Below are 22,079 nucleotides of genomic sequence, written 5' to 3' on the forward strand. Positions count from 1 at the left end.
TGTAAAGAACTCTGCTAGACCTTAAAGACACAGTCAAGAATACGTTGAAATTGTTTGCTTCAAGGGGTGCCAAGTCTAGTGGGAAAAAGAAGAAAATCCATAATTATAATCCCCATCCCAGAATAATGCAATGAGTATTAAAGTAGAGATATTCTACTTTATTATATTGTTTCCCTAAATACTTTAGAGCAGTATATTGGATTAAAAGATCTTCAAACTAAAACAGCAAGAATAAGAGTAAAGTGGATCTAGTGGTAACTCATTAGAATTTTATATATTTGTATGTGATTTATTTCCTATAATTTAGAGAACAGAGATTATTTACACAAAATTTAAATACATTAATTTCTTACTGGGTGTTTCCTTTCAAACCTTAACATATGTCTGGTGTCAGCAATATTTAAATGCTGCCTTGTTAACTAATTATTTGGTTCTTTAATGTTTTCTGCAGAAACAAAGTATGAGAGGTAGGAACTTCACACTTATGTTTAAATGTACTGCGTTAAAATGTGCTGTTCTGACTCTAGACACACTTTTCTAATGGCACTTTTGACTTTGTGCCTTTCTAGTTCCCCCTTAAGTACTATTTTCTCTCCTTTCTGTGCTTCTCCTATCTACAGACAATCATTGCTTACCCATCTCTCACTAGCTTCTTCTACTCATCTTTTTTAAATTTTATTTTACTTATTTAAGTAGTCTCATCTTTATTTAATTTTATTTTACTTATTTACTTAATTAGGTAATTTTATTTTACTTACTTAAGAAAATGCTTTCTGTGCCCTTGCATTCCTGTCTAAAGGCAATCATTGCTTTCCCATCTCTCACTAGTTTCTTCTACTCATCTTTTTTTAATTTTATTTTACTTATTTAAGGAATCTCTACACCCACCATGGGCTTGAACTCATAATCCCAAGACAAAGAGTGTCATGCTCTTCTGACTGAGCCAGCCAGGAGCTCCTCTTCTACTCATGTTTCATCCATACCTCTCTCTCCTATCCCATTTTCCCAGAGACTGGTTCTGCCGCTACCCAGAACTATGCTTGCCACTTAGAATTGGGAGTCATGGAATCCTGAAGGTATCTGATGAAAACTGTGGATTCTCTCTCTCTCAACAATGCCCTAATATGTACATTTATTTTCATTATAGATTTGTCAAGTTCACAGATTTACTCAATTCCATTTGAACCTCTCCTCAAAATGGAGCTTCCCACCTTATTTATTGAAAGCAGAAATCTCCTGTGCTGACCAGAGATAGGATTGGCCACCTATCTCACCTTCCCTACTCTCTCCTTCCATTCAAAACCACAATGTTAAAGCTTTGAGAGCACCATGTCACATCAAGTTTTAATGACCTAAATGCTTCACATGATTTGTTTTTCAGGGAACATGTATTTTAATAGAGTTTAGGTAATTTAATATGTCATCACAAATAATAAGAGTAAATATAAGAAAGTTTTCTGTTCCCTAGTAATTGCTGCCAATAGTGCCTTAAACCCACTTTCCATCTGGACAGAGGAAATAGTATGTCACTCTGATTCCATGACATTTCACATATTTTCTAATATTAAAATAATCTCACTTTTAATTTTGTACATTTAAAACTCCAATCTCCAGGTGGTTCAAATATTTTTTTGTTTTCCCAACAAAGGTTAGACAACATGACACTTGTGGCTATGTGAATATCTGGTAGGGGTCTGTGGGGAGCTGGTGAAGGGATCTGCTTTCACATGACCCCACTGTTCCTCTTTCTGGCACATACTGCTCTAGTGTTAAGAGTACAGAAGAGGGAAAGAAAAGTATATGCCTCCGTATATGGTTGTCCACCGTTAAGTTGCTATTGAATCTTTGGTTAGTTTCCCTGTTTGGCCCCCTGAACAATGGGGAATTCCTGTTGACCCATATGTGACCTATATGGAAACAAACAAGATTCCAACCCTGGGATCTCAGTCAGATTAGAACCTATTTTCTGAACCAATTGGTAAAGAACCTAGAAAGCAGCTTCTGTCACTTTTCCCCTGGCCATGACTCCAGTGGTTCTTCTCCTTCACTGACACAGATACAGATGAGCAAGCCTAATAGCAAAGTGCATGTCTCATCTTGGAACAAAAATATTCACCTTTTCTCATTCAGGGCCTTTCTTCCTTGATTCTAGAAAGCCAGGATTTGATCACATACAATCCAGCTGTAAAGCCCCTATGTGCAACCACAGTAGTATTTTCTACTTCTAAAGGTAGAAATAAGTGTGTTTCTGAAAATTAATTATTGTTTTTATATTATTTGTTATATTTTATTTTTAAATAGCTTTATTCAGGAATGACTGACAACTAACTATGCATATATGATAGGTTGTGTTCTGTGTACCTACCAGTAATATCATCAACACCATTAAGATAATGAACATATCCATCACCTGGAGTATTTATTCCTTTCTCTTTTAATTCCCTTTTCCATCCCTTCCTCACCCCCACCTTGCTCCCAGGTAACCACTGATTTACTTTCTGTAACCTTAGCTTACTTGCATTTACTAGAATTTAATGTAAACAGAATCTTACAGTATGTATGCTTTTTGTCTGGCTGCTTTCACTTTGCATAATTATTTTGAAATTCATCTATGGTATTGTGTGCTACTAGTTCAAGCCTTATAATTGTATGTATCAATAATTATTGTGTACCAATAGTCCATTTATTTATATTCAGCATTATGCCATTGTATGAATATAACAATCTCTTTTTTTTTTGACTCATATGGGTTGCTTCCTACAGTTGACTTTCACAAATAATGCTACTATGAACATTTGTACATAGCTTTATATGGAACTATGCCTTCATTTATTTTGAATAAATAATGGTTGGATCTTATGATGATAAATATTTAGCTTCTGAGAAAATTTCAAACTACTTTCCTAAGTGATTTTACTATTTTATATTCTCATAAACAGTGACTGAGAGTTTTTTTTTTCGTATGTTCATCATTTTTACTTTTAGCCATCCTTATACATACATAGTGACATATAATTGTGGTTTTGATTTGCATTTTCTGGTGGATAGAGATATTTGACATCGTTTCATGTGCTTATTTTCTATCCAAATGTCTTCTTTGGTGAAGTGTCTGTTCAAATAGTCTGCCTATTATAAAAATAGGGTTGTTTGTTTTCTTATTATTGAGATTTAAGAGTTAGTTTGTATAAAATCTTATCAGGTATGATTTACAAATATTTTATTTAAACTTGTTGCTTGCGTTTTCATTCTCTTCATAGTGTCTTTTATAGAAGTTTTTTAATGTTTATGAAGTTCAGTTTATCACTTTCTTACTTTTATGTGTCATGCCTTTGGTATTTATGGTATTTTTGCCTAACCCAAGATTACAAAGATATTTTCCTATATTTTCAGGAATGGATATTGATTTTATCAAATGCTTTTTCTCTAGTGGGAAAATATATATTATATATTTTCTTTTTTTAGTTTGCTAATATGGTGAATTGAATTTAGTGATTTTCAAATATTAAACCAACTTGACATTCAAAATATAAGCTATAATTGGTCAGGATATATGTTTTATATAAGGATATATTATAAATTTGACTTATTAAAATTTTGTTAATGGTTTTTGCCATTATGCTCATAAGGATTGTGGGTTTGTTGATTTTTTTTTTGTAATGGCTGTGCTTAGTTTGGCATCAGGATGATACAGGTCTTACGTTGCTATTTTTTTTTTTAAGTGGGCTCCATCCCCAACATGGAGTTTGACCTCATGAGCCTGGGATTAAGAGCCTCCTACTCTACTGACTGAGCCAGCCAGGTGCCCCAGGATGATACAGGTCTTATAAAATGAGTAGAAAAGTATTTATTCCTCTTCAACTTTCTAGAAGTATTCATGTAGATTTGATATTATTTCTTCCTTTAGTATTCATTAAAATTTACCATTTTGGCCTGGGGTTTTCTTTGTGATAAGGTTTTTAACTACAAATGTAATTCCTTTATAGATAACAGACCTACCCAGGCTATCTATACTACGTTAGTGAACTGTGGTAGTTTGTGTCTTTCAAGGGAATTGTTTATTTCATCTAGGCTGTTGAATTGATTGTCATCATGTTGTTTATGACATTCCCATATTATTCTTTTTATATTTGCGGAGTCCATGGTGATGAGCTCTTGCATCTTTGATAGTTAATTTATTTCTTTTCTCTTTTTTTCCCTGATTACTTTGACTAGAAGTTTAATAATCTTCTTGATCATCTTAAAGAATCAGCTTTTGGTTTTATTGATATTCCCTATTGTTTGTCTGTGTTCAGTCTCATTTGCTTACTTTGCATTTAATTTGCACTTATTTTTTTCTAGGCTTTTCAAGGTAAAAGCTGAGGCCATTTATTTTTTTCTAATATATTAGTGTAATAAATTTTACACTAAGTACTGTTTTAGCTTCATAACACAAAGTTTGATATGCTCTTCCGTTAAGTTTCTTTCAGTTTGAAATATGTTATAATTTTCCTTTTGATCTTTTTTTACATGGGCTATTTAGAAGTGTGTTATTTAGTTTTTAATATTGGGGAATTTTCCAAATATCTTTTTATAATTGACTTACATTTTAATTCCACTGTACTCAGAGAAAATAATTGATATGACTTGAAACCTTGAGATTTTTTAATATTCATTTTATGTCCAGAAAATGGTTAGCAAATATTAGCTTAGTAAATGTTCCATGTGCACATGACAATAAGTTTATTATGTTGTTTTTGCACAGAGCGTTCTATAAATTTCAATGAGGTCTTGCTATTTGCATGATTTCTGTTGAGAAATATATTGTCATCTTTATCTTTGTCCCACCTGCATGTAACATGACTTGTTATATACTGGTTTTGAACAACCTGAACAATTTGAATATCATGTGCCTTGATATAGTTTTCTTCACGTTTCTTGTGCTTGGAGTTCCCTGAGCTGCTTGGATCTGTGGCTCATATTTTTCATTAACTTTGGAGAATATATATTTTGGATATTAACCCTTTATTAGATATATTATATTAGATATATTTTCTTCCATTCCTTTTCATTTTATTGATTGTTAATTCTGTCATCTTTGTTAGTTCTGAGTTGGAGTTTGTTGATTTTTTTTTTCTTCTGGGTTACAGTTTTTACTTTTGTGTGTTTCATAGTTTTTTATTGATACCAGACATTTAAAATTTTACCCTATTCATTGTTGGATATTTTTGTATTCTTTTTAATCTCCTGATTTGGGGGGACATGACTAATTTATTTTGAATAGTTTGATTTTTTTACACTCTCGCTTTTAAGATTTATTATTAATTATTGTTGTTATCAAGTGGAAACTGAGTAGCATTTAGTGTAGGGAAGTGCTTTCTAAAATTTTTTTTTAATGTTTATTTATTTCTGAGAGAGAGAGAGAGAGTGTGTGTGTGTGTGTGTGTGTGTGTGTGTGTGCTGATGATCTGGGGGAGGGGTAGAGAGAGAGGGAGAGACCATTCCAAGCAGGTTCTGCACTTTCAGCACAGAACCCAATGTGGGGCTCGATCTCATGAACTGCAAAATCATGACCTGAGCCAAAATCAAGAGTCAGCTGCTTCACCGATTGAGCCACCCAGGCACCCCTGCAGGGAAGTGGTTCTTAACCAGCCATAATTGTCCCTCACAGGACATTTGACAATTTCAGGAGAATTTTTGATAGCCACAACTGTAGGGGGGAGGTGGTCCTGGCATCTAATGAGTAGATGCCAGGGATGCTGCTAAGCATCCTAGAAAGCACAGGGCAGCCCCCAGCAAGAGAGAGTTCCAGGTCAAAATGTTAGCAGTACTAAGACTGAGAATCCCTGATGTCTAGTGAATGATGTTTTCAGCCATTGGCACTTCTGAGAAGCCAACATATTTATGTGACAAACTGTAATTGATTTTTTTTTCTTTAAATTTGATCCAGACTACTCTTCATTCACAGTACTAAAACATCTGGACATTTTTTATTCCATTGTAGCATTTTAAGTTAGAGCAACCGTACAAAAGAGGATTGTGTTCTATCATACTTCATTTAAAAGACTGAAATTGAAGTAATCAAAGCACATGCCATTTCTCTTGCCACTTATTTAAATTCTGTATTATAGGGACTCAACATACCTCTTGCTGCTGTCTTACACAGGAAAACAAGTCTTCACCACATAGAATTCCAAGTTATTTATGAGGAACTTATGAAACCATGAAATATAAATTGAGAAGCTGACACAGCTCAGAAGGAGAGCATTTTGTTTTCAGTCAATTGTAGAAACCCAGGTAATGTCACTCAGTGGCCATATTTTTTCACTTCAACAAAAATTCCTGTCACCTAAATTCAAAGTAAAGGGTAATAATTTAATCGAAGCCAGCAACTATAATGAAGTAAAGATATAATTTCACAAATGCTTTATTCTTTAACAACGTAGCCAAGCTTGTACTCTTTTAACTTGCCAAATGTCTATCATTTTGTTTCCTAAGTTGCACAAAAAAGATTATTTCAACATTTAAGTGAAGAACTAGTTTTGATTCCTGTTTTTTGTAGAGACTGTATTAAGGTCCTCTTAGGTGAATTGCTCAGCATCAATGAATAGAAATACAGAAATCATGACAGTTAATCTATTTTTTGCCTCTTCAAACCTATATTTTGAACTTACCAGTTATGTTTTTTCTAAATTTCATTTATAAATTAACTGAAAAAGTTTTTACATTCAATACTTAACTGGCATAAATTACATGAAGAAAAGATTCAAGTTTGTGAGCCATATATGACATTATCTAAAAGGAGAATGGATATGAGAATTCAAGCTACCATTGAAAAATATTAATTCTGCTATTTAAACTTTAATAAATTGAGAGCTTATTAGAGTAGCATAATTTCTTTTTGAATTTTCATTTGGTAGTTTAAAAAACTTTAACATATATGAACTCTATATGAGCTCAATCATTACAACTTATATTCTTTTGTGCTCCTCCCCTGCCTTCCAATAAAAAATATATTGAATTTCATATTTATCATACACAAAAAGAATTAAAAATTAACTTTAGTATATATGCATATATATTTGAATAATATATTTAAGGTTTGTTTCCAAATTTTAGAAAATAGTTTAGTAGTGCAAGTAGCCTTTTGGGACTTGCTATCCTTAATCAATGCATTTCTGAGACTTTTCTATATTGCTGTACATATTTGTTCTCATTCATTATCACTGTTACATCTCATTTAATAAATTTAAACAACTCATGTATGTATCCTTTTCTTGATGTACAGAATCTGTGTTATGTTTAATAATTTCACATAAGAAAAAATGTTACTATGAACATTCTGTGCATGCCTCGTTTAACTCAATCCAATTATTGGGTCCATAAGTAAGCTCATATCTGTATATACAAGAAATTCTTTAAAATGATGGTACCAATTTGTATTCCCAGCAGCAATTCTGGCCAGCACCTAGCACTGACAGACTTGATTTTTTGCATAAGTAATTGATTTAAAATTTTATGTCATTATGGTCTGAATTTCCATTTCTCCAACATATCATTGAAGTTGAACATTCTTATTTATTCTTCTCTTAAAATTACTATTTATGTCTTTTGCCTATTGTATATTGGTTATGTCTTTTTCCTCCAACCAATATGGATACCCAATTGTCTCAGCGCCTTTCTTTGCCCAGTCTTTCCATTCCTCAGTGATAGCCAAAACAATAATATATTATCTTCCAAATTTCCATACATGGATGGCTGTGTTTTGGGGCCCTCAAAGTTATTCCCTGGATCTATTTGCCTATTCCTGAGTCAATATCATACTAAATTAGTGTTTATAGCCTTATATTAAGGCTTAATATCTAGTAAGGAAAGTCTCCCCATCTTTTTTTTATATTTTTATGGAATCCTGGCTGTACTTGAGATTTGCTTTTCCATATAGAATTTAAAATTTGCATGTAAAGGTCCTTGCAAAACTCTTATAATTTAGAATCTTGATGTATTTAATTTATAGGTAAACTTAGAAAATTGACATCCTTAAGATATTTCCCTGTGTATGTACCTAGTAAAAATGTCCATTTTTTTTTAGGACTTAAAGTTTTATAATTTAATCTGTAAAGATTTCAACATCGTTTGTAATATTCCTAGGCATATTATGTTTGAAGTTATTTTTCTAGCTGTATTTACCTCTGTATAAAAATAAGTATAGTTTTGTACAGTGATCCTATATTTAGACAATTTATTAAATGCTATGAATAATTCTAATGATGCATTTAAAATACTTTGCATTTTTAATGTTAATAATTGTATCTTTTTAAAATTATACTTTTGTTTATTTCTTTCTCGTTTACACAAATTTTTTTTCTTTTCCTTATCTTATTACAATGACTAGGCACTGCAATATAGCTTTAAATAAGAGGGATGACAGTGGGTTTCTTTGCTTTTTTTCTGGAGTATAATTAAATATTTCTCAATGGTTTATAAAAGCATTTATTATAGCTATAAATTATACTTATTGAATAAAGACATTTCAATCTATTAGTTCTCTGAGAATTCTCTTTAGGTTACTTTTTAAAAAAAATCTATGAATGATTGTTGAAATTTAATCAAAACTGTTATTGCAGCTTTTGAGATACTTTTTCTACACCTTTCATGTAAGGCAAATTGTGCATTCCTGGCATACATTCAACTTAACTATGATGTAATTTGTTATATTATTTTTCTAAAAATTATACTTGATCTTCCTATTTATTTTCGTGAGATTTATTCATAAGTTTCCTTTAATGCACAAACCTATTATGATTTTGATGACAATTTATTGAGAGAATTGGTGAATTTTTTTTTTTCTGGAAGAGTATATAGAAGGCTTAAATGATTAATTCTTCAAATGTAGGTAGAAATCATCTATTAAAAACAGTTGTACATAATGTTTTCTTTGTGGATTTTTATTTTGGTTTGATATATTGTCTTTAACTGTTTATGATTATTTGTTTTTCTATTTCTTCTTGAGATAGTTTTGATAACATATTTTTTAAAGAATATGTCCATTTAACTGAGATTTCAAATATATGGACATAGATGTGATTTTATTATTTTTATTCTCTTTTCCAAATTTGCCACAAATTTTTATTTCTAGTAATTCATACTAGTATATCCTGTCTATTTACTAGATTAGTTTTGCTACCGTTTTATTTTGTTAACATTTTCTAAGAGTGAACTTCTGGATATGTTCATGTTACCTTTTGAGTATCTTTCTATTTCTGTAGTATTTGATATTATCCTTATTACCTATTTTCTTCTAATGTCTTTAGATATATTTTGTAGTCATTTACTCCATTTTTTCAGTTGGGTGGTAGCTCATTTCTTTTTAATTCTTCTAGTGTAAGTGTTAAAGGTTATGCTTTCCCCTGTAGGTACTTTTTTAACTTTATTCTGCTAACTTTGATGTGTGATTTAATAATTTAACATGGTTTACTATTATAATTTTAGGTTCTCAAGGTCAGGGCCTGATATTTGGACCAACATATCATTTTATTCTAGTTTTTGAGTAATGTTTGTCCTTAGATTTCAATTTAATTTAATGTTCATTCTGGTCTTCCCATTCTGATATTAGAATTTCCTTAAAATGGATATTTCTTTTGTTCAGAAATTCCTTTAAAACCGCTGTTCAATTTATTGACAATTTAGTTATATGGCATAATTATATGGTGACAAATGAGCCTTAAAAAGTCTTATTTTCCCTCTGCTTAAAAGTTTTTAGTTGTAGTGACTTTTTTTTTCACTTTTTTATTTCTAATGCAGTAGGGATGGCATGCAAACACAGATCAAAGTGTGATTAATCTACCTGGCAAGGGGGGATCGTGTCACAAATTTTAAATTGACATGGCTTTGAAGCTTGAATATAGGTTGTCACCCAGAGAACTCTGGAAAAATACGTATTTTATATAGTAAGAACAATATGCAGTAAGGCACAGCACACAGAGGACACAGTGGGAGGAAGGAAATGAGTATTGTAGAGAGTTGTAGGCCATGGATCTGGAAAATCACTAAATTTAATGCAATTTTGAAGAACTTTGAATGGCTAGTAAGAACTTTGGACATTATTCTATAGGCATTGAGTATGTAGGCAAAAAAAGGTAGATGTAGAATAACCTCATTTATTTTATATCTTAGAAATATTAATCTGTCAGCTATGAATTAAGTTCAAAGACTAGAGAATGGAGGCACATAAGATAAAGTAGGAGACATTTGTAGTAAATGTTTGAGAAACATTAAGACTGTAATCAAACAATAAATTGTAGTTTAGGAAATACACACACACACATGCACACACCTTATTTCATATTACAAAGAGGATCCACGAAAATTGTTGAAGAAATAAATTGGAAAGTAGAAGAAGAAAGACCTAACATGGCTCTCAGAATTTTAGCTCCTATGTATTGGTAAGATGCTGGTGCCCTTAGCTGAGCTAGGAAGCTCTGGAGAAAAAAAAACAGATTTAGAAGAAGGTAATTTTAATTTTGAGGATGTTAACAATGCACGCAAAAGTCCTATCTAGAGATGCTCACTAGGTATTTAGGAATGTGGATCTGTAGCTTAAAAAACATTCTAAGCTGGAGAAAAGAAAAGAGAACTGGAGCTACAGATTTAAAAGTAATTGGTGAATGAATGAATGGATGAAATGTGAAGCCACGAATTGGCTTAGGTAGGTCTTAGGCAAGAAAGAACTTGAGACAGTTATTTGGGAACACTATTAATTTAGAGAGTGGAAGAAACTGAAAAAGCAGATGGAAATTGGAAAAGGTAGAAGAGAGTAGGGTCATAGAAAAGAAGGAAATAAAACTTTAGAAGAAGACCTGGCCAAGCATGTTAGGTATTACAAGGGAGCTAAAATAAGCTGTGTGATGAAGAGAGGCCACTGCAAACAGCAGTTGGAAGTTAGAATGCCGGGGCATTAAGATGAATTATTCTGTGGTACGATGAGAGTAGAAACCACATGTGTGGTATGATTTGGAAGTGAGTGAGAATTTAAAAATCCAAACAGAATATAGATATATCTTTCAAACTGTGTAGAAAAATGAACGGAGAGAAACGGGGCTGGAGCTAGAGAAGGAAAGAGGATCAAGGGAAAGGTATTTAAGAAATATGAAGACTTGAATCTTCTGATAATTGGAATTTAAGAAATGGTAGCAAGAAAGATTAAAGATGCAGAAGAGAGAAAGAGTAATTGATGAAGGAAAATCTTTGAGGTATAGATGTGAGGAATAGAGTTGGGAGGTGGGGAGTGGGGTCTAGAGCAAGAAAGAGGGTCACCAGGGCAGGCAGAAGGACTGGAAGTCAAGGTGGAGTGCGAAGTTTAGGGAGCATTATGATGTTTATTTCTTCAGGTTTTTATTTTATTTTATTCAATGTTTATTCATCAGAGAGAGAGAGAGAGAGTAGGTAAGGGGCAGAGAGAGAGGGAGACACTAAATCCAAAGCAGGCTCCAGGCTCCAAGCTGTGAGCACAGAACCTGATGTGGGGGCTCAAACCCATGAACCATGAGATCATGACCTGAGCCAAAGTTGGATGCTTAACCGGCTGAGCCACCCAGGCACCCCTATTTCCTCAGGTTAAGCATGGAGTGAAATCATCTGCTGAGAGTGAAAAGAGTAGGAGTGGGCTGGAGTTCGTGGCATGGAAAGTCATAAGTTATTAGGACAGAATAGGAAGAAGCTGGTGATGAATAAAAGGAGTATTGAGATCTGCAGCTCATAGCTGTTAGTACAAAATAACTGAGTAAATCTCAGGTTTTTTGAGCCATTTTTGTTTGTTTGCAAGCAAAGTGAATTTAGACACAACTTTTTTCCTTGGTTATATAAAACAAAAACATGATAATTTTTAAAGATTTAAAACAAATTGATTTTCCAGTAGACAACAGATTTGACAGTTTAATTACGCTGGAGATGAGCAATATTCTAATGAGAATAGTTTTCTGCCTCTAACAGTTATTATTCTGCCTCAGTTTTCTGCCTCTAACAGTTATTATTCAAGGCAATTTCAATGAAAATGTGCAAATATATTTAAACATATCTAGATTAATACCTGGAGAAAATTAAACTTTGAGAAGAATTGACATAAGGATTACATTTTAGTTTCATAGCATCTATTTGACATCTAGTTCCTTGCATTTTAACTAAAAATCATGTTAGATACACGGAAGAGAGGAGCTCCCATCAACAACTATTTATTGAAAACCTAGTAAGCGTTCATCTCAATGAGAACTTACAGTAGAATGGGAAAATGGATAACTATTAATGATGATAATGATAATAATAATAGCAACTTTGAGCCTTCATCTCATTCAACTTTTTTTTAACTCCTTGAAGTGGGTGCCAGTTTTATTCCGAAAATACAAATGAAGACATTGAAACTTAAGGAGCTTAAGTGAGTGATGTACCTGAGGTCCCAACTGAACCTAAAGGAAAAATCCAGGCCTTTGGGACATTGTGGAGTTTCGACACTTGACCAGCTTGGTGTCTTTTCCCTGTGCATGGATTTGATAGCCTAGAGGTAAACATTTAGCCAGGGACGGGGTGGGGAAAGCCCACATAAAGTAGTCAGTTCATGAGTAGTGATGAGCTTTTAGAGTGATGGTGGGGGTCCAGAGCCAATGGCCAAGAAAGAATTCTTGAGACATTCTTGAGAATTCTTGTAGCCCATTTTGATAATATTCCTCATTGAACATCTCTCCCTTCACAACTCTTGATTATTTTGTTCTCTCTGGGTTTTCCCCCTTCTTCATTTTTATACCCTTCCTTTACCTCTACCCACCATTTCTTTTCCTAAAAAATTCTAGTGTAGCTCTTCTATCCAGTTAAACTTTAAAGTTTCAAATAAATTCTAATGAAAAAAATATATTTAATAGGTAAAATTAAATATTTCCAGCCTTATAAGCCTTAATAGTGTGCTAAATGTTTTAAGAAAATTGAATTTTGAAAAAAATTACATGCTTATATTATACTAATGATAAAATTAATATTTAAGTGATAAAATTGCATTTTCTAAAATTTGGCAGATGCAAACTTGATGAAAAATAATAATTTTGTAAACTACAAGTTTCTAATAATGTGAACCCACAGTTGTATGATGTGAACACATAATTGATTCATTTATTCAAATGACTTGATGCTTGATGCAAGATGGCTAAGGACTATGCTTGCTAAGAGCCTGTGTTCTAGTGTAGGTTGGGAAGTGGGATAAACAAGTTAATAAATTTGAAAATACTAACTAGGTGGTAATGATTTATTGTCATATATTACCAACTAAATATTACACTGTCACAGGGCACTGCAGTGAATACAATTAGTCTCACCAACCAGTACTCCAGTTATCCTTCCACACAACACACTCTTCCTTCCAGCACACATTCAGGAGCTTCCCAAACACACTCCCGCTTAAGGGTATCTTGGACCATTAAATCCACACAGAAGAGTCAGATGTGGGCCACCTAAAGTATGAATCTTGCCAGATAGACAACAGCTGAGGTCCAGTGTAGATTAAGTAAGACTCCTCTAGTTTCTCCAGTTCTGAAACTGTCAGTGATCATTCTACTGGTTAATGGGTGTGTCAAACTGAGTTCTTGTTATTCTTTACAAATTTCCTGTCTACAGTTTCGCAGTCCTTACTAATGGAAATGTTATCTTTCAGGCCAGAAACTGTGGATTTTATACTGACTTTTCTATTTCTCTTACACTCATTCACATTGGCAAATACAACCCTGTTTTAATATATATCCAGAGGTGGAGCACCCGGGTGGCTCAGTAGGTTGAACTTCTGATTTTAGGTCAGGTCACGATCTCACTGTTCATGAGTTCAAGCCCTGCATCAGGCTCACTGCTTTCAGTGCAGAGCCCACCTTGGATTCTCTGTCCCCCTCTCTGCCCCTCCCCTGCTCATGCACTCTCTCTCAAAAATAAATAAACATTAAAATATCTATCTATCTATCTATCTATCTATCTATCTATCTATCTATCATCTATCTATCTAGGGGTACCTGGGTGGCTCTGTCGGTTAAGTGTCTGACTTCAGCTCAGGTCATGATCTGACGGTTTGTGAGTTTCTAAGCCCTGTGTTGGGCTCTGTGCTGACAGTTCAGAGCCTGGAGCCTACTTCGAATTCTGTGTCTCCCAATCTCTCTGCCCTTCCTCTGCTTGCACTCTCTCAAAAATAAATATGCATTAAAAATTATTAAAAAATATAAAACATATGCAGACTTTCATAAGTTCTTACCATCTCCTATACTACCATTCTGGTATAAGCCGTTCTCAACTCTTGCTTTGGTTATATAATGGGCTCCTAAATGGTTTCTTCTATTTTACTCTTCCCCCAATTTCATCTCCTATCAATACAGTAGCCTGAGATATCTTATTAAAACCTACGTCCTACCACACCACCCCTCTGCTAAAAACACAAAGTGTTATTCATTAACTCAAAGTAAAAGCCAAGTTATGCCTTTACCTTGAAAGAGTCATGATCTCTCACACAATGGTACCCAAATAACCTCTTTGACCTCATCTATTCTTGTTCATCCAAAACAAATGTGCCTCTAATAGTTCAAACTCCACTACCCCTGGTCTTTGCACTGACTGTGCCCTCAGGCTGGAATGCTCTTTATTCAGATATTCCTTGACTGTTCCTCAACTCCTTGCTGCCTTTACTCACATATCACATCTTCAGTGAGGCCTTTCTTAACCAATCTAAATTATCAGTGCCCATCTTTTCCCCTGTTTTATATTTTTCTCGTGATCATCACATTATCCAGCATGTATACATTTACCTTGTTTATTGTCTGTCTTTCTCTCTACAACATATGCTTGCTAATAGATGTGTCTTTTCTTTTTTTTAAATTTTCTTTTTAAGTAATCTCTACACTGAACGTGGGATTGGAACTCACAATCCCGAGGTCAAGAGTGGTACACTCTACCGACTGAGCCTGCCAGGCACCCCTGATGTGTCTTTTCTATTTTGTTTTTCTTTATTTCTACTGCTTAGAACAGTGCCTGGCACATAGTACATACTCCACAAATCATGGATGCTGTTTTAGAACAGATCCTGGTTGCAGTAGGTAAACAAAAACTGTGTGCCTTTCATGTGCAGCATGTAGCAAAGGAAGAAAAACCAAATACTTAATTCTCCTTATTAAACAAACTGATCACATATTATTTAATTCAAACACCTGGGTGTTTAATGAATTTCACTCCAGTGAAAAAACAATGTTTGGAAAAGAATACTTTGTTGCCTTAAATATATGGCCCTATTCAGCATTTTGGAGTCATCAGAGTTCATTCCCAGTTACATAAAAGTTGAAATTTAATGCCCAGGAGTTGCTCCTATTTTTACTCTTAAACATTTTTGACTTACTTTCATAGTGATTTACTTCTTACTTATTTTTCCCTCTCTTGAGCACAGTTCTCCCTTAGAACCTCAAATCATACTTGGCCACAGCATTCAGTATCAGTTCTCTTTCTTGGCCTCCTCTGGTCATCCTACCAGAAGTGGCCTTGAATAAATATCTTACCTCCACAGCCTGAACCCTGGTACTGCATCAGAACATGGCCCCTGCATAGGGAAACACTTCAGTACTTGTCCATCCATGCATCTTAGACCAGGGAATCAAAGAATCCTTTTAAAGCATACCCTAATTTGTAGGTAGACTGCATTTGTGGGAAATGGAAAATTTGAGGTTATTACGCTAATACGGTTTCAGAAAAGGAATTAGTATTTTTGTCTTTCTACTTAAACACACAGAAATGAAAGGTCAGGTAAACACAGTTCTGCTGTTTGCCGATCGCATAAATTTTGATAGATGTGAGAATTCTGTAGCTCCTGCTGTCTTCCATTGCCAACAGCCTTCCTACTGTGCTACATGAACTTCCTGTCTTCTGCCAGGGCACCAATTACCTCTCTCTCACTAAGGCTCTGACTTACAGTCTTAACTACTAAAAATAAAACTTCAAATGAGACAATGAAATGATAGCCTTGTCATATGTGAAGAAATGCATATTTATTGTCAGTGTTCTTGTGAGTGACATGGAAAACTTTAGCCATCATTCTTATCAGTAGGCACTGAGCCAGGACTATATTTATATATTTAAATACAAGGAGATTTACTCATACCAATGACAGATGTTCTAAAAAATAATAGTGATGCCAGGATAGAGGAAAAAAAGTGGTAGTAAAGACTACTTCCCTAAAAGAAATACAGACAACATAATTTGGATTTTCTAGTATTTTTCACAGGGCTTTTTAGTTCATATTAGTATTTTTCTCTGTACTTGATTGTTATCAGTTAAGAGAAAGTAAACACAATTTTTTAAAAGGGCCTACCATTTGACAATTCTGACTGTATTATATTCCTATGTGTCTAGTGAGATTTGCTGCTGAATTTTAACAAGTGAGCGATTTATAAGTTGACCATATAATTTATCATCCTAACTGACACACTCTTGAAAGTGAACAGGTTGCTATTTATCAGGAAGCTGGGGCAACAGGCAGAAATTGGAACCATCCTGGGGAAATCAGGGCATATGATTATCCTAGCATTTCATGAGGTCTTTTATCAGTGAGAAGCAAAGCAAGCTGTGTTTACCAAGAGCTTAGCAAAATGCTTTTGGATGAACAAATGTTACAATTAAGTTTTGGGGTATTAAAAGAGACACAACTAAAAAATATATGTACCCCATAAAATCATTGGTAAGGGGCACCTGGGTGGCTCAGTCGGCTGAGCGTCCAACTTCGGCTCAGGGCATGATCTCACAGTTCGTGAGTTCGAGCCCCGCGTCGGGTTCTGTGCTGACAGCTCAGAGCCTGGAGCCTGTTTCAGATTCTGTGTCTCCCGCTCTCTCTGCCCCTCCCCTGTTCATGCTCTGTCTCTCTCTGTCTCAAAAATAAATAAAACGTTGAAAAAAATCATTGGTAAAAGTAGATGCCAGTGTTATCAATGCCATCTATTATTCTATTGCATGTGATGGACTCAGAAAGTTGCACTGATAAAATATTCCTCTCTCTTAAATTTGATGTTAACTTTCATTATGTAATGAATATAAGATTGTCTTTTGTTGTGTTTGTGTGATTTTGAGTGTCAGAAAACAGAGGCAAATTTTACATTCAATAATTCAATCTAATCATGTTTTCTGCATTTTTTTCTATTAGCTTATTCAATTAAAATGATAACTTTTACAATGAGTTTCCTCTGCTTCATTTTGGAAACCAGCAGGCTATAAATTATAGGTGTGTATTAAAATTTTGGTAGTTTCTATGCAGAGTGTATGCCATGGCAAAGTTTAGGACTCTTATAGGACATACAAAACAATTCTAAAGTCAAGTTCTAGTTTATAACTCTGTGTATTATATCTGAATCTGCTTACCATAAAAGAAAATGCCAAGTTTCCACAAAATTGTATCTTGCTAATAGGTAGGTACATGAAGATAAAAACTGTGAAATAAACAGAATGGTACACACACATACACATGCACATACATACACACAATTTCCTTTCAGTTTTCAAGGCTTTTCTGAAAACAAATCTTAAATTAGATTTATACCAAGTAATATATAGTAATGTCAATCTATCTTGGGACAGCATTAGCAGAAATATCAAATGACATATCTGGGTTAAATTTGTTTTCTTTCCTTCTACTCATGAACTTACAGTGTCTTTCCCCTCACTGCCGCCCTTGACACACAATTTCTTCTAGCCCCTTGATTACCACATAAGTTAATGTCCTGGACTTGCAATTTTAAGGGCCTGTCTGCTTCATTTTAGGGTTTCTGAATGTCCCCAGTACTTAAGTTGCTTTGCTCAACCTTTTTTTCCCTAATTATCATTCTCATTTCCACTCCCTACAAATGACCAAAAATATTTCATAATATAAATAAAATAGTGACTGGATTATACCTTTACATTGGCTAATGAGAAGGCTAGACCTACCATGTGTTATGATTTTCATCTTACTACCTTTGCAACATCTATACTTTGATGGTTGTTTATAATTGCCTACAGAAAAGGCTTCTATTTTTAAATTATTTTTTATTAGAATAGCCTGATATGTTTTACTTATTATAGTTGGTGGTTTTTAAACAATTTTATTGAGGTATAAGTGGCATACAATAAACTCCCTGTATTTAAGTGCTCAGTTATGTTTTAATATATGTATACACCTGTGAAATTATCACAATGAACATATGAACATAATGAACATATGTATCACCCTCGAAAATTCCTTCATATTCCTCTGTAATTCCTCCAACCATTCATCTTTCATCCCAACCCCAGGCAAACATGGATCTGCTTTTCATCACTATGGATTAGTTTGCATTTTATAGAATTTTAGTTACAGGAATCCTACAATATGTATTCTGATTGTTTGGCTTCTTTCACTCAGTATAATTATTTAGAAATTCATCCATGTTCTTGTGTGTATCAATAGCTTGATGCCTTTTATTGCTGAATAATATTCCATCATATGACTGTTAGGGACTGATGTTTGTGCCTCTCCCCTCATATTTGGGTGTTGAAATACTACTCCCCAATGTGGTGGTATTAGGAGGTGGGAACCTTATGAGACTATTAGGGTAGAGCCTTCATGGATGGGATTAGTACTCTTATAGGAGTCAGGAGAGAAGTTGCTTTCTCTCTCTGCCTTCTGCCACATAAGTACATAATAAGAAGGTGACTGTCCACAACCCAGAAAAGGCTGTTTACCAGAACTTGACTATATTGTCACCCTGACCTCAGACTTCTAGCCTCCAGAACTGTGAGAAATCAACTTCTGTTGTTTATAAACCACCTACCTAGTACTTTGTTATAGCAGCCTAAGCCGACTAAGATAATACTATACCTACATGTCTTGTTGATCCGTTCTTCTTTTGATGAATACATGGGTACTTTTGGCTGTTATAATACCATCATAAACATTCATATTTAAGCATTTGTGTATGTAGGTGCTCTGCTCTCATTTCTCTTACATAAATATCTAGGGGTTAAATAACGTTTTTAACTTTAAGAAAATGACATGTTGTTTTCTAAGTTTTCTCTGCCATTTTGCATTCTCACCAGCAGTGAGTGTTGCTCTACATCTGCACTAAGCTGTGGTATAACCAGTTCCTTCCATTTTAGCCATTCTACACGTGTGCAGTGGTGTCTCATTGTATGTGTGTTTTAAAAGTTTTTATTTAAATTACATTTAGCTAACATACAGTGTAATATTAGTTTCAGGTGTACAATACAGTGATTCAACACTTCTGTACATCACCTGATGCTCGCCACGACAAGTGCCTCCTTAATCTTCCATTCCCTTTGTAACTATTCTCTCACCCACCTCCCCTCTGGTAACCTTCAGTTCTACTGTGGTTTTAATTTTCATTTTCTTAATGAAAATCCTGTTAAACATTTAGTATGTGCCTATTTGTATGTCTTTGGTGACGTGTTGGTTCAAATTGATTGGCTTTTTAAAAATTGGGTTGTTTGCTTTATTATTATTGCGTTTTGAGTGTTTATGCTAGATACAAGTTCTTCATCAATGTGACTTACAAATGAGTTCTCTGAGTATTTGGCTTTTATTTTTTGTTCTCTTCACTCTATCTTTTGAATATTAAAGAGCTTTATTTTGATGAGGTACAGCTTATCAATTCTTGTACAGTTTAGCTTTGTTGTCATATCTAGGAAATCTTTTACTAATATAAAGTCACAAAGATTCCTTGTCTATTTTTCTCTAGAAGTTATATAGCTTCAGATTTTACATTTAGGTCTATGATCGATTTTTATTGACTTTTTAAAAATATAGTATTTGATATGGATAGAGGTTTATTTTTTTGCACGTGGATCCAAGTGTTGTAGCATCATTTGTTGAAAAGACTATCCTTTTGGCATTGAATTGCTTTTGCACTCTTCAAACAGTTGATCACATGTGTGAGGGTATCTTTCTAGACTCTATTTTGTTCTAGTTCTCTATTTTCACACCAATGCTACACTGTGTTAGTGAAGTTTTATAATCATTTTTGAAATTAGATAGTAGAAGTTCTTCAAAAATTTTTTTTCAAAGTTGTTTTAGTGATTCTAGGTAATTCATGTTATCTTATACATTGTAAAATCAGTCTACTGATTAAAAATACATATATGAGCCCACTGGATTCCCATTTAGATTACATTGAATCTGCAGAAAAAATTGGGGATAACTGACAGTCTTAACAGTATTGAGTCTTCTGATCCATGAATGTGATTTATCTCTCCATTTATTTAGCCTTGTTTAATTTCTCTCAGCGGTGGTTTGTAGCTTTCACTGTATAGCTTTGCACATTTTTCATTACTTTATCACTAAATATTTTCTATATTTTATGATATTGGAAATCTTTTTTCACTAGTTGCAAATATAATTCTTCATTGCAGGTACACAGAAATGCCGCTTCTTTTCTCTACTATACTGACCTGCAAATTTGTTAAACTCACTTTTTGGTCCCAGTAGCTTTTTGTAGATCCTGAAAGTCTTTCTACATAGGTAATCACATTTAGAATAAATAAATATTCTTACTTTGCCATCTTGATGTCTCTTATTTCATTTTATTGCCTTATTGCACTAGCTAGAATCTCCAGTATAGTGTTAAATAGAAGTGGTGAGATCAGTCTTTCTTGCCTTATTCCCAAACATAAAGGGGAAGCCGTCTGTTTTTCATCATAAAATATGATGTTCAGTGTAGATTTTTTCATAGGTGCCCTTTATCAGGTATAGGAGCTTCCCTTCTATTCCCAGTTTACTGAGAATTATTATCAGAAATGGAGTTTGGATTTTTGAAAATGAAGTTTGAATTTTGCAGAAATGGAGTTTGTATTCTTCATCTGTTTATGTGTTCTTTTTTCTTTTCAGTCTGTTAATAGAGTAAATTATATAAATTAATTTGAATATTAAACCAACATTGCATTTCTGGGATATACTCCAGTTAGTCATAATATGTTTCCTTTTAAAATAGTTTTAGATTTGATTTTTTAAAAATATATTGATTACAAAATAAAAAATAAATTGATAAAAGTATTGATTTTCTTCAAATTGTCATCCCTCTTTCTTTTTATTTTTTATTTGAGAGAGAGAGAGAGAGAGAGAGAGAGAGAGAGAATGGGGGAGAGGGACAGGGGAAGACAGAGAGGAAATCTTAAGCAAGCTTCATGTTCAGCCAGGAGCCCAACGTGGGGCTTGCTCTCATGACCCTGAGCTGAAATCAGGAGTCAAATACTCCACTAACTGAGCCCCCCAGGCTTCCCATGTCATCCCTCTTTCTTACCCATGCACTGCAAACATGATTTTTTAAAAATTGTGTTCTGGTGTAGAAGAGATGGATGACAAGGAAGAGATAATCTGATTTGTTCATTTTGAGGGCCAGGTTTTTGTTTTATTTGTATGTTTTGAGCATACCCTTATTCAGTTTTGAGCTAATGTTCACCTAATCTGCTAACTAGTTCAAATATGGATATTATCTTTTGCTACATGTTTACGAGTGATGAAACCATTTTTCCTTTTAGTATACTTTATCTCAAAAGAATAATAAAAGAAAATTTAAGGGACCTTTGAATACAAGTAATGTGGAATAGTGGATGTAACATTAGACTTGTTTTGTAGAATGTTATAACACATAGTATCAAATCTCAGGCAGTATGATGGGAACAATTTAAATATATAAGTATGCCAACACTTCAGTGTTTCATGATGATTGCAAGTCTCCAATTGGACTAGATGACGCGTTATAGTTTGAAGACCTGTGATTCCACGTGTTATCAGAGAAAAGAACAGGTAAATTTTGTGTTATTATAGAAGGAACTCAAGTGTCTCTCTACATGACAAAGATGGTGATTCAATGATGATTAACAAGAAATTGTTACCTATTACATCATAATTTTCAGGATTGTTTTAGGCATAATTTTGCATGAAGTTTTGTTCATTCTAGACCTGTATGAATTTCTTACAATGAGCATTTTATATAGTCAGAACCAATACTGTTTTGTAAGGAAACAGACTGTTACCTAATAGATGGTCCAGCCTTAATGTCTGTGATAATTTAATTTCCTTGATT

The sequence above is a fragment of the Panthera tigris genome, chromosome B4, assembly GCF_018350195.1.
Source record: "Panthera tigris isolate Pti1 chromosome B4, P.tigris_Pti1_mat1.1, whole genome shotgun sequence".
Classification (NCBI taxonomy): Eukaryota; Metazoa; Chordata; class Mammalia; order Carnivora; family Felidae; genus Panthera; species Panthera tigris.